The sequence below is a fragment of the Oncorhynchus gorbuscha genome, linkage group LG11, assembly GCF_021184085.1.
Source record: "Oncorhynchus gorbuscha isolate QuinsamMale2020 ecotype Even-year linkage group LG11, OgorEven_v1.0, whole genome shotgun sequence".
Lineage (NCBI taxonomy): Eukaryota > Metazoa > Chordata > Actinopteri > Salmoniformes > Salmonidae > Oncorhynchus > Oncorhynchus gorbuscha.
Window position 1 is genome coordinate 65,587,926 of NC_060183.1, and position 9,526 is coordinate 65,597,451.

The following is a 9,526-nucleotide window of genomic DNA, read 5'->3' on the forward strand; positions in this document are numbered from 1 at the left end:
CCTCTATCCTCCATCCCCATCCTCCTCCATCTGCCCTACTCCTCTATCCTCCATCCCCATCCTCCCTCAGATGATTCTGGAGGTTCAGTTGTATGTGAAAGGATGTGAACTGCCCTGTGGGGAGCCTGCTCCTGAGCTGACAGAAATGGGGAGTTTCACCAACTGCCTTCACGTGAGATGTCACTCTACAGATGTCACTCTACAGATGTCACTCTACAGATGTCACTCTACAGATGGCACTCTACAGATGGCACTCTACATATGTGACAGGGAAGCTAAGCTGTACTAGTAGGGGAAGGCATCAACTTGTCAACTGGGATGGTAGAAAATAAACTATTATCAGTCTTTGTGTAGGTATGTGGTTGGGTGTATAAAATCATTGTGTGTGTGTGTGTGTATGTGTGGTGTTGTAGGGGAGATAAGGAACTTCCTGAACTGTCCAATTTCCTGTCCAATATTTGCCTTCTGCACTGAGCACTTTATCACAGGAAAAGACAGAGAGAACCCCAATATCAGAGAGAGAGAGAGAGAGAGAGAGAGAGAGAGAGAGAGAGAGAGAGAGAGAGAGAGAGAGAGAGAGAGAGAGAGAGAGAGAGAGAGAGAGAGAGAGAGAGAGAGAGAGAGAGAGAGAGAGAGAGAGAGAGAGAGAGAGAGAGAGAGAGAGAGAGAGAGAGAGAGAGGAGTAAACAAGAAATACAAAATAGACAGAAGAAGGGAGGGGAAAGAGGGAAGTGAGATCAATGAGATCATTTTTCCAAACAGAAGGAGGAACAGAACAGCACTCCGCTCCGCTCTACATAAATAGAACACTTACAATGCTCCATGATGACACCTCCTGATTCTACTGGCTCATTAAAAGGAGTGGGACCAGGCTCCAGCTATAGCATTTCCCACTAACAAGCTCAGACCAGCACACACACACACACACACACACACACACACACACACACACACACACACACACACACACACACACACACACACACACACACACACACACACACACACACACACACACACACACACACACACACACACACACACACACACACACACACACACACACACACACACACACACACACACACACACACACACACACACACACACACACACACACACACACACACACACACACTTGTAGGCTCACGCTCAGAGCAGCAGAGAGGGAGACAGAGAAGACCTCCACATACAGTACAGTACTCTTATAATTACCCAACACAGACAGACAGATCGCCTCCTCTCCATAATGAGTCAGCAGAACTGAAAGTCTTTATCTGACTCAAAGAAAAAGGACAGTCAAATAAGAAGTGCTAATGTTGTAGGATGAGCAGTAAAAACACAACTTAGACTGTCAATGATGAAACCTAATTAGGCTCTTAGCTCTGGGCAAGGAATGACTGTGACTGAGAATGTCTACCAATTATCCATACAGATTCAGAACAATTCATTTTCTTTACTATCTCAAAAACCATATAATAAAACCAGTGGAGCCAGTGGTGGATGGCAAGCTAAGGGTAAAATGGAACCTGCGTCCCGAGTAAGATGTGTGACATTTAGCCATATATCACCTGTGAAACAGACAGAGCCAGGGCTCGATTTGTCCAGTCTATGCTGCAGCAGCAGGGCCACAAAGGTAACAGTGTCACCACTAAGACACAAACAGCACTGACACATAGAGGAGAGAACATCCATCATACTCAGCCTCAACCCAGAGAGAGAAAGAGAGAGGGGAGGGGGGAGAGGGGAGAGGGAGAGGGGAGAGAGAGAGAGGGGAGAGGGGAGGGGGAGAGGGGAGAGGGGAGAGTGGAGAGGGGAGAGAGAGAGAGGGAGAGGGGAGAGGGGAGAGGGGAGAGGGGAGGGGGAGAGGGAGAGGGGAGAGGGGGGGAGAGGGGAGAGGGAGAGAGGGAGAGAGGGGAGAGGGGAGAGGGGAGAGGGGAGAGGGGAGAGGGAGAGGGGAGAGGGGAGAGGGGAGAGGGGAGAGAGAGAGAGAGGGGAGAGGGGAGAGGGGAGAGAGAGAGAGGGGAGAGGGAGAGGGGAGAGGGGAGAGGGGAGAGGGGAGAGGGGAGAGGGAGAGAGGGGAGTGGGGAGAGGGGAGATGGGAGAGAGAGAGAGGGGAGAGGGGAGGGGAGAGGGGAGAGGAGAGAGGGAGAGGGGAGAGGGGAGAGGGAGAGGGGAGAGGGGAGAGGGGAGAGGGGAGAGGGGAGAGGGGAGGGGGAAGAGAGGGAGAGGGGGAAGAGGGGGAAGGGGGGAGGGGGGAAGAGAGGGAGAGGGGAGGGGGAAGAGAGGGGAGAGGGAGAGGGGAGAGGGGAGAGGGGAGAGGGGAGAGGGGAGAGGGGGAGGGGGGAAGAGAGGGAGAGGGGAGAGGGGAGAGGGAGGGGGAAGAGAGGGGAGAGGGAGAGGGAGAGGGGAGAGGGAGAGGGGAGAGAGAGAGAGGGGAGAGGGGAGAGGGAGAGAGAGAGAGGGGAGAGGGGAGAGGGAGAGGGGAGAGGGGAGAGGGGAGAGGGAGAGGGGGAGAGGGAGAGGGGAGAGAGAGAGGGGGAGAGGGGAGAGGGGAGGGGAGAGGGGAGAGGGAGAGGGGAGAGGGGAGAGGGGAGAGGGGAGGGAGAGAGAGAGGGGAGAGGGGAGAGGGGAGAGGGGAGAGGGAGAGGGAGAGGGGAGAGGGGGAGGGGGAGGGGGAAGAGAGGGGAGAGGGGAGAGGGGAGAGGGGGAAGAGAGGGGAGAGGGGAGAGGGAGGGGGAAGAGAGGGAGAGGGAGAGGGGAGAGGGGAGAGGGTAGAGGGTAGGGGGAAGAGATTGGAGATGGGAGAGGGGAGAGGGAGAGGGAGAGGGGAGAGGGGAGAGGGGAGAGGGAGAGGGGGAAGAGAGGGAGAGGGAGAGGGGAGAGGGGAGAGGGGAGAGGGAGGGGGGAAGAGAGGGGCAGGTAGAGAGGGGAGAGGGGAGAGGGGAGAGGGGAGAGGGAGAGGGGAGAGGGGAGAGGGGAGAGGGGAGAGGGGAGAGGGGAGGGGGAAGAGAGGGGAGAGGGGAAGAGAGGGGGGGGGAAGAGAGGGGAGAGGGGAGGGGGAAGAGAGGGAGAGGGGAGAGGGGAGAGGGGAGAGGGGAGAGGGGAGAGGGGAGAGGGGAGAGGGGGAGGGGGAGGGGGGAAGAGAGGGGAGAGGGGAGAGGGGAGAGGGGGAAGAGAGGGGAGAGGGGAGAGGGGAGGGGGAAGAGAGGGGAGAGGGGAGGGGAGAGGGGAGAGGGTAGAGGGTAGGGGGAAGAGATTGGGAGATGGGAGAGGGGAGAGGGGAGAGGGGAGAGGGGAGAGGGGAGAGGGGAGAGGGAGAGAGAGAGGAGAGGGGAGAGGGGAGAGGGGAGAGAGAGAGAGGGGAGAGGGGAGAGGGGAGAGGGAGAGGGGAGGGGGAGAGGGAGGGGGGAAGAGAGGGGAGAGGGGAAGAGAGGGGAGAGGGGGGGGGGAAGAGGGGAGAGGGGAGGGGGAGAGGGGAGAGGGGGAAGAGAGGGAGAGGGAGAGGGGAGAGGGGAGAGGGGAGAGGGGAGAGGGGGAAGAGGGGGCAGGTAGAGAGGGGAGAGGGGAGAGGGGAGAGGGGAGAGGGGAGAGGGGAGAGGGGAGAGGGGAGAGGGGAGAGGGGAGAGGGGAGGGGAGAGGGTAGGGGGAAGAGATGGGAGATGGGAGAGGGGAGAGGGGAGAGGGAGAGGGGAGAGGGGAGAGGGAGAGGGGAGAGGGGAGAGGGGAGAGGGGAGAGGGGAGAGGGGAGGGGAGAGGGGAGAGGGGAGAGAGGGGAGGGGGGAAGAAGAGGGGAGAGGGGAGAGGGGAGAGGGGAGAGGGAGGAGAGGGGGAAGAGAGGGGAGAGGGGAGGGGGAAGAGAGGGGAGAGGGGAGAGGGGAGAGGGAGAGGGAGAGGGTAGGGGGGAAGAGATGGGAGATGGGAGAGGGGAGATGAAGAGAGGGAAGAGGGAAAGAGAGAGAGGGGAGGAAGAGAGGGGAGGGGAGAGGGGAGAGGGGAGGGGGAGAGGGAGAGGGGAGGGGAGAGAGAGAGAGGGAGAGAGGGAGAGGGGAGGGGAGAGGGGAGAGGGGAGGGGGAGAGAGAGAGAGAGGAGAGGGGAGAGGGAGAGAGAGAGAGAGAGGGGAGAGGGGAGAGGGAGAGGGGAGAGGGGAGAGGGGAGAGAGAGAGGGGAGTGGGGAGAGGGGAGAGGGAGAGAGAGAGAGGGAGAGGGGAGAGGGGAGAGAGAGAGAGGGAGAGGGGAGAGGGGAGAGGGGAGAGGGGAGAGGGGAGAGGGGAGAGGGAGAGGGGAGAGGGGAGAGGGGAGAGGGGAGAGGGGAGGGGGAAGAGAGGGGAGAGGGGGAAGAGAGGGAGAGGGGAGGGGGAAGAGAGGGGAGAGGGGGGGGGGAAGAGAGGGAGAGGGGAGAGGGGAGAGGGAGAGGGGAGAGGGAGAGAGGGAGAGGGGAGAGGGGAGAGGGGAGAGGGGAGAGAGGGGAGGGGGGAAGAGAGGGAGAGGGGAGAGGGAGAGGGGAGAGGGGAGAGGGGGAAGAGAGGGGAGAGGGGAGAGGGAGGGGGAAGAGAGGGAGAGGGGAGAGGGGAGAGGGTAGAGGGTAGGGGGGAAGAGATGGGAGATGGGAGAGGGGAGAGGGAGAGGGGGAGGGGAGAGGGAGAGGGAGAGGGGAGGGGGAGAGGGGAGAGGGGAGAGGGTAGGGGGAAGAGGGTAGGGGGAAGAGATGGGAGATGGGAGAGGGGAGAGGGGAGAGGGAGAGGGAGAGGGAGAGGGGAGAGGGGAGAGGGGAGGGGGAAGAGAGGGGAGAGGGAGAGGGGAGAGGGGAGGGGTATGAAGAGAGGGAAGAGGGAAAGAGAGAGAGGGGGGGGTGAAGAGAGGGAGAGGGAGAGGGGAGAGGGAGAGGGGAGAGGGGAGGGTTATGAAGAGAGGGAAGAGGGAAAGAGAAGAGGGAGGGAGGGAGGGGATGGGGAGAGAGAGTGAGGTAGAGAGGGGAGGTAGTGAGGGAGAAGGGATAGGAGGAGGGAGGAGGAGAGGGGAGGGAGAGAGTGAGGGAGAGGGTATGGAAGGGAGATGGGGAGGGTAGAGAGGAAAGGGGAGAGGGGAGAGGGGAGAGGGAGAGGGGAAAGGGGAGAGGGGAGAGGGGGAAGAGAGGGGAGAGGGGAGAGGGGAGGGGGAAGAGAGGGAGAGGGGGAGAGGGGAAGAGAGGGAGAGGGGAGAGGGGAGAGGGGAGGGGGAGAGGGGGAGAGGGGGAGAGGGAGAGGGGAGAGGGGGAAGAGAGGGGAGAGGGAGAGGGGAGGGGGAAGAGAGGAGAGAGGGGAGAGGGGAGAGGGTAGAGGGGAGAGGGGAGAGGGGAGAGGGAGGGGGAGAGGGGGGAAGAGAGGGAGAGGGGAGAGGGGAGGGGGAAGAGAGGGAGAGGGAGAGGGGAGAGGGGAGGGGAGAGGGAGAGGGGAGAGGGGAGAGGGGAGGAGAGGGGAGAGGGGAGAGGGAGAGGGGAGAGGGGAGAGGGGAGAGGGGAGAGGGGAGAGGGGAGAGGGGGAGGGGGGAAGAGAGGGGAGAGGGAGAGGGGAGGGGGAAGAGAGGGAGAGGGGAGAGGGAGAGAGGGAGAGGGTAGAGGGTAGGGGGAAGAGATGGGAGATGGGAGAGGGGAGAGGGGAGAGGGGAGAGAGAGAGAGGGAGAGGGGAGAGGGGAGAGAGAGGGGAGAGGGAGAGGGGAGAGGGGAGAGGGGAGAGGGAGAGGGGAGAGAGAGAGAGGGAGGGGGAGAGGGGAGAGGGGAGAGAGAGAGAGGGGAGAGGGGAGAGGGGAGAGGGGAGAGAGAGAGAGGGGAGAGGGAGAGGGGAGAGGGGAGAGGGGAGAGGGAGAGGGGAGAGAGGAGAGGGGAGGGGAGGGGGGAAGAGAGGGGAGAGGGGGAAGAGAGGGAGAGGGGGAGGGGGAAGAGAGGGGAGAGGGGAGGGGGGAAGAGAGGGAGAGGGGAGAGGGGAGAGGGGAGAGGGGAGAGGGGAGAGAGGAGAGAGGGGAGGGGGAAGAGAGGGGAGAGGGAGAGGGGAGAGGGGAGAGGGGGAAGAGAGGGGAGAGGGGAGAGGGGAGGGGGTAGAGAGGGGAGAGGGGAGAGGGAGAGGGGAGAGGGGAGGGAGAGAGGGGAGGGGGCGAGGGAGAGGGTAGGGGGAAGAGATGGGAGATGGGAGAGGGAGAGGGGAGAGGGGAGAGGGGGAAGAGAGGGGAGAGGGAGAGAGAGAGAGGGAGAGGGAGAGGGAGAGGGGAGAGAGAGAGAGAGAGAGGGAGAGGGGAGAGGGGAGAGGGGAGAGGGGAGAGGGGAGAGGGGAGAGAGGAGAGGGGAGGGGGGAAGAGAGGGGAGAGGGGGAAGAGAGGGGAGAGGGGAGGGGGGAAGAGAGGGGAGAGGGGAGGGGGGAAGAGAGGGAGAGGGAGAGGGGAGAGGGGAGAGGGGAGAGGGAGAGGGGAGAGGGGAGAGGGGAGAGGGGGAGGGGGAAGAGAGGGAGAGGGGAGAGGGGAGGGAGAGGGGAGAGGGGAGAGGGGAGAGGGGAGAGGGAGAGGGGGAAGAGAGGGGAGAGGGAGAGGGGAGGGGGGGGAAGAGAGGGGAGAGGGGAGAGGGGAGAGGGGAGAGGGGAGAGGGGAGAGGGGAGAGGGGAGAGGGGAGAGGGGAGAGGGGAGAGGGTAGAGGGTAGGGGGAAGAGATGGGAGATGGGAGAGGGAGAGGGGAGAGGGGAGAGGGGAGAGGGGAGAGGGGAGAGGGGAGAGGGGAGAGGGGGAAGAGAGGGGCAGGTAGAGAGGGGAGAGGGGAGAGGGGAGAGGGGAGAGGGGAGAGGGGAGAGGGGAGAGGGGAGAGGGGAGAGGGAGAGGGGAGAGGGTAGGGGGAAGAGATGGGAGATGGGAGAGGGGAGAGGGGAGAGGGGAGAGGGGAGAGGGAGAGGGAGAGGGGAGAGGGAGGGGGAAGAGAGGGAGAGGGGAGAGGGGAGAGGGAGAGGGGAGAGGGGAGAGGGAGAGGGAGAGGGGAGAGGGAGGGGTATGAAGAGAGGGAAGAGGGAAAGAGAGAGAGGGGAGGGGGTGAAGAGAGGGGAGAGGGGAGAGGGGAGAGGGGAGAGGGGAGAGGGGACGGTTATGAAGAGAGGGAAGAGGGAAAGAGAGAGAGGAGGGAGGGAGGGGATGGGGAGAGAGAGTGAGGTAGAGAGGGGGAGGTAGTGAGGGAGAAGGGATAGGAGGAGGGAGAGAGGAGAGGGGGAGGGTATGGAAGGGAGATGGGGAGGGTAGAGAGGAAAGGGGAGAGGGGAGAGGGAGAGGGGAGAGGGGAGAGGGGAGAGGGGAGAGAGGGGAGGGGGGAAGAGAGGGAGGGGAGAGGGGAGGGGGAAGAGAGGGAGAGGGGAGAGGGGAGGGGGGAAGAGAGGGAGAGGGGAGAGGGGAAGAGAGGGGAGAGGGGAGAGGGGAGAGGGGAGAGGGGAGAGGGGAGAGGGGGGTAAGAGAGGGGAGAGGGGAGAGGGGAGGGGGGGGGAAGAGAGGGAGAGGGGAGAGGGGAGAGGGGAGAGGGGAGAGGGGAGGGGAGAGGGGAAGAGAGGGGAGAGGGGAGAGGGGAGAGGGGAAGAGAGGGGCAGGTAGAGAGGGAGAGGGAGGGGGAGAGGGGAGAGGGAGAGGGAGAGGGGAGAGGGGAGAGGGGAGAGGGGAGGGGGAGAGGGGAGAGGGGAGAGAGAGAGGGGAGAGGGGAGAGGGGAGAGGGGAGAGAGAGAGAGGGAGAGGGGAGAGGGAGAGAGGGGGAGAGGGGAGAGGGGAGAGGGGAGAGGGAGAGGGGGGGGGAAGAGAGGGGAGAGGGGGAAGAGAGGGGAGAGGGGAGGGGGGGAAGAGAGGGAGAGGGGGGGGGAAGAGAGGGAGAGGGAGAGGGAGAGGGGAGAGGAGAGGGGAGAGGGGAGAGGGGAGAGGGAGAGGGGAGAGGGGAGAGGGGAGAGAGGAGAGAGGGGAGGGGGAAGAGAGGGGAGAGGGGAGAGGGAGAGGGGAGAGGGGGAAGAGAGGGGAGAGGGGAGAGGGGAGGAGGGGAAGAGAGGGGAGAGGGGAGAGGGGAGAGGGGAGAGGGGAGGGGAGAGGGTAGAGGGTAGGGGGAAGAGATGGGAGATGGGAGAGGGGAGAGGGGAGAGGGGGAAGAGAGGGAGAGGGAGAGGGAGAGGGGAGAGGGGAGAGGGAGAGGGGAGAGGGGAGAGGGGAGAGGGGAGAGGGGGCAGGTAGAGAGGGGAGAGGGGAGAGGGGAGAGGGGAGAGGGGAGAGGGAGAGGGTAGAGGGTAGGGGGAAGAGATGGGAGATGGGAGAGGGGAGAGGGGAGAGGGAGAGGGGAGAGGGGAGAGGGGAGAGGGGAGAGGGAGAGGGAGAGGGGAGAGGGAGAGAGGGAGAGGGAGAGGGAGAGGGGAGGGGGAAGAGAGGGGAGAGGGGAGAGGGAGAGGGGAGAGGGGAGAGGGGAGAGGGGAGAGGGGAGAGGGGAGAGGGGAGGGGTATGAAGAGAGGGAAGAGGGAAAGAGAGAGAGGGGCGGGGGTGAAGAGAGGGGAGAGGGGAGAGGGGAGAGGGGAGAGGGAGAGGGGAGGGTTATGAAGAGAGGGAAGAGGGAAAGAGAGAGAGGGAGGGAGGGAGGGGATGGGGAGAGAGAGTGAAGTAGAGAGGGGGAGGTAGTGAGGGAGAAGGGATAGGAGGAGGGAGAGAGGAGAGGGGGAGGGAGAGAGTGAGGGAGAGGGTATGGAAGGGAGATGGGGAGGGTAGAGAGGAAAGGGGAGAGGGGAGAGGGGAGGGGAGAGGGGAGAGGGGAGAGGGGAAGAGAGGGGAGAGGGGAGAGGGGAGGGGGGAAGAGAGGGGAGAGGGGAGAGGGGAAGAGAGGGAGGGGGAGAGGGGAGAGGGGAGAGGGGAGAGGGGAGAGGGGGGGAAGAGAGGGGGAGGGGAGAGGGGAGGGGGAAGAGAGGGGAGAGGGGAGAGGGGAGAGGGGAGAGGGGAGAGGGGAGAGGGGAGAGGGGAGAGGGGAGAGGGGAGGGGGAAGAGAGGGGAGAGGGGAGAGGGGAGAGGGGAGAGGGGAGAGGGGGAAGAGAGGGGCAGGTAGAGAGGGGAGAGGGAGAGGGGAGAGGGAGAGGGGAGAGGGGAGGGGGAGATGGGAGAGGGGAGAGGGGAGAGGGAGAGGGGAGAGGGAGAGGGAGAGGGGAGAGGGGGGAGGGGAGAGGGGAGAGGGGAGGGGGAGGGGGGAAGAGAGGGGAGAGGGGAGAGGGGAGAGGGAGAGGGGGAAGAGAGGGGAGAGGGGAGAGGGAGAGGGAGAGGGGAGAGGGGGAAGAGAGGGGCAGGTAGAGAGGGAGAGGGGAGAGGGAGAGGGGAGAGGGGAGAGGGGAGAGGGAGAGGGGAGAGGGGAGAGGGTAGAGGGTAGGGGGAAGAGATGGGAGATGGGAGAGGGAGAGGGGAGAGGGGGGAGGGGGAAGAGAGGGGAGAGGGGAGAGGGGAGAGGGAGAGGGGAGAGGGGAGAGGGGAGAGGGGAGAGGGGAGAGGGGAGAGGGGAGAGGGAGAGGGAGAGGGG

At 63.8% G+C, this 9,526-nt stretch overlaps 1 protein-coding gene across 1 annotated transcript in view; it reads right to left on the reverse strand.

Moving 5' to 3' along the window:
- Nucleotides 1–9,526, reverse strand: part of LOC124049137 (disabled homolog 2-interacting protein-like) — a 253,523-nt gene that overhangs the window by 175,774 nt on the left and 68,223 nt on the right.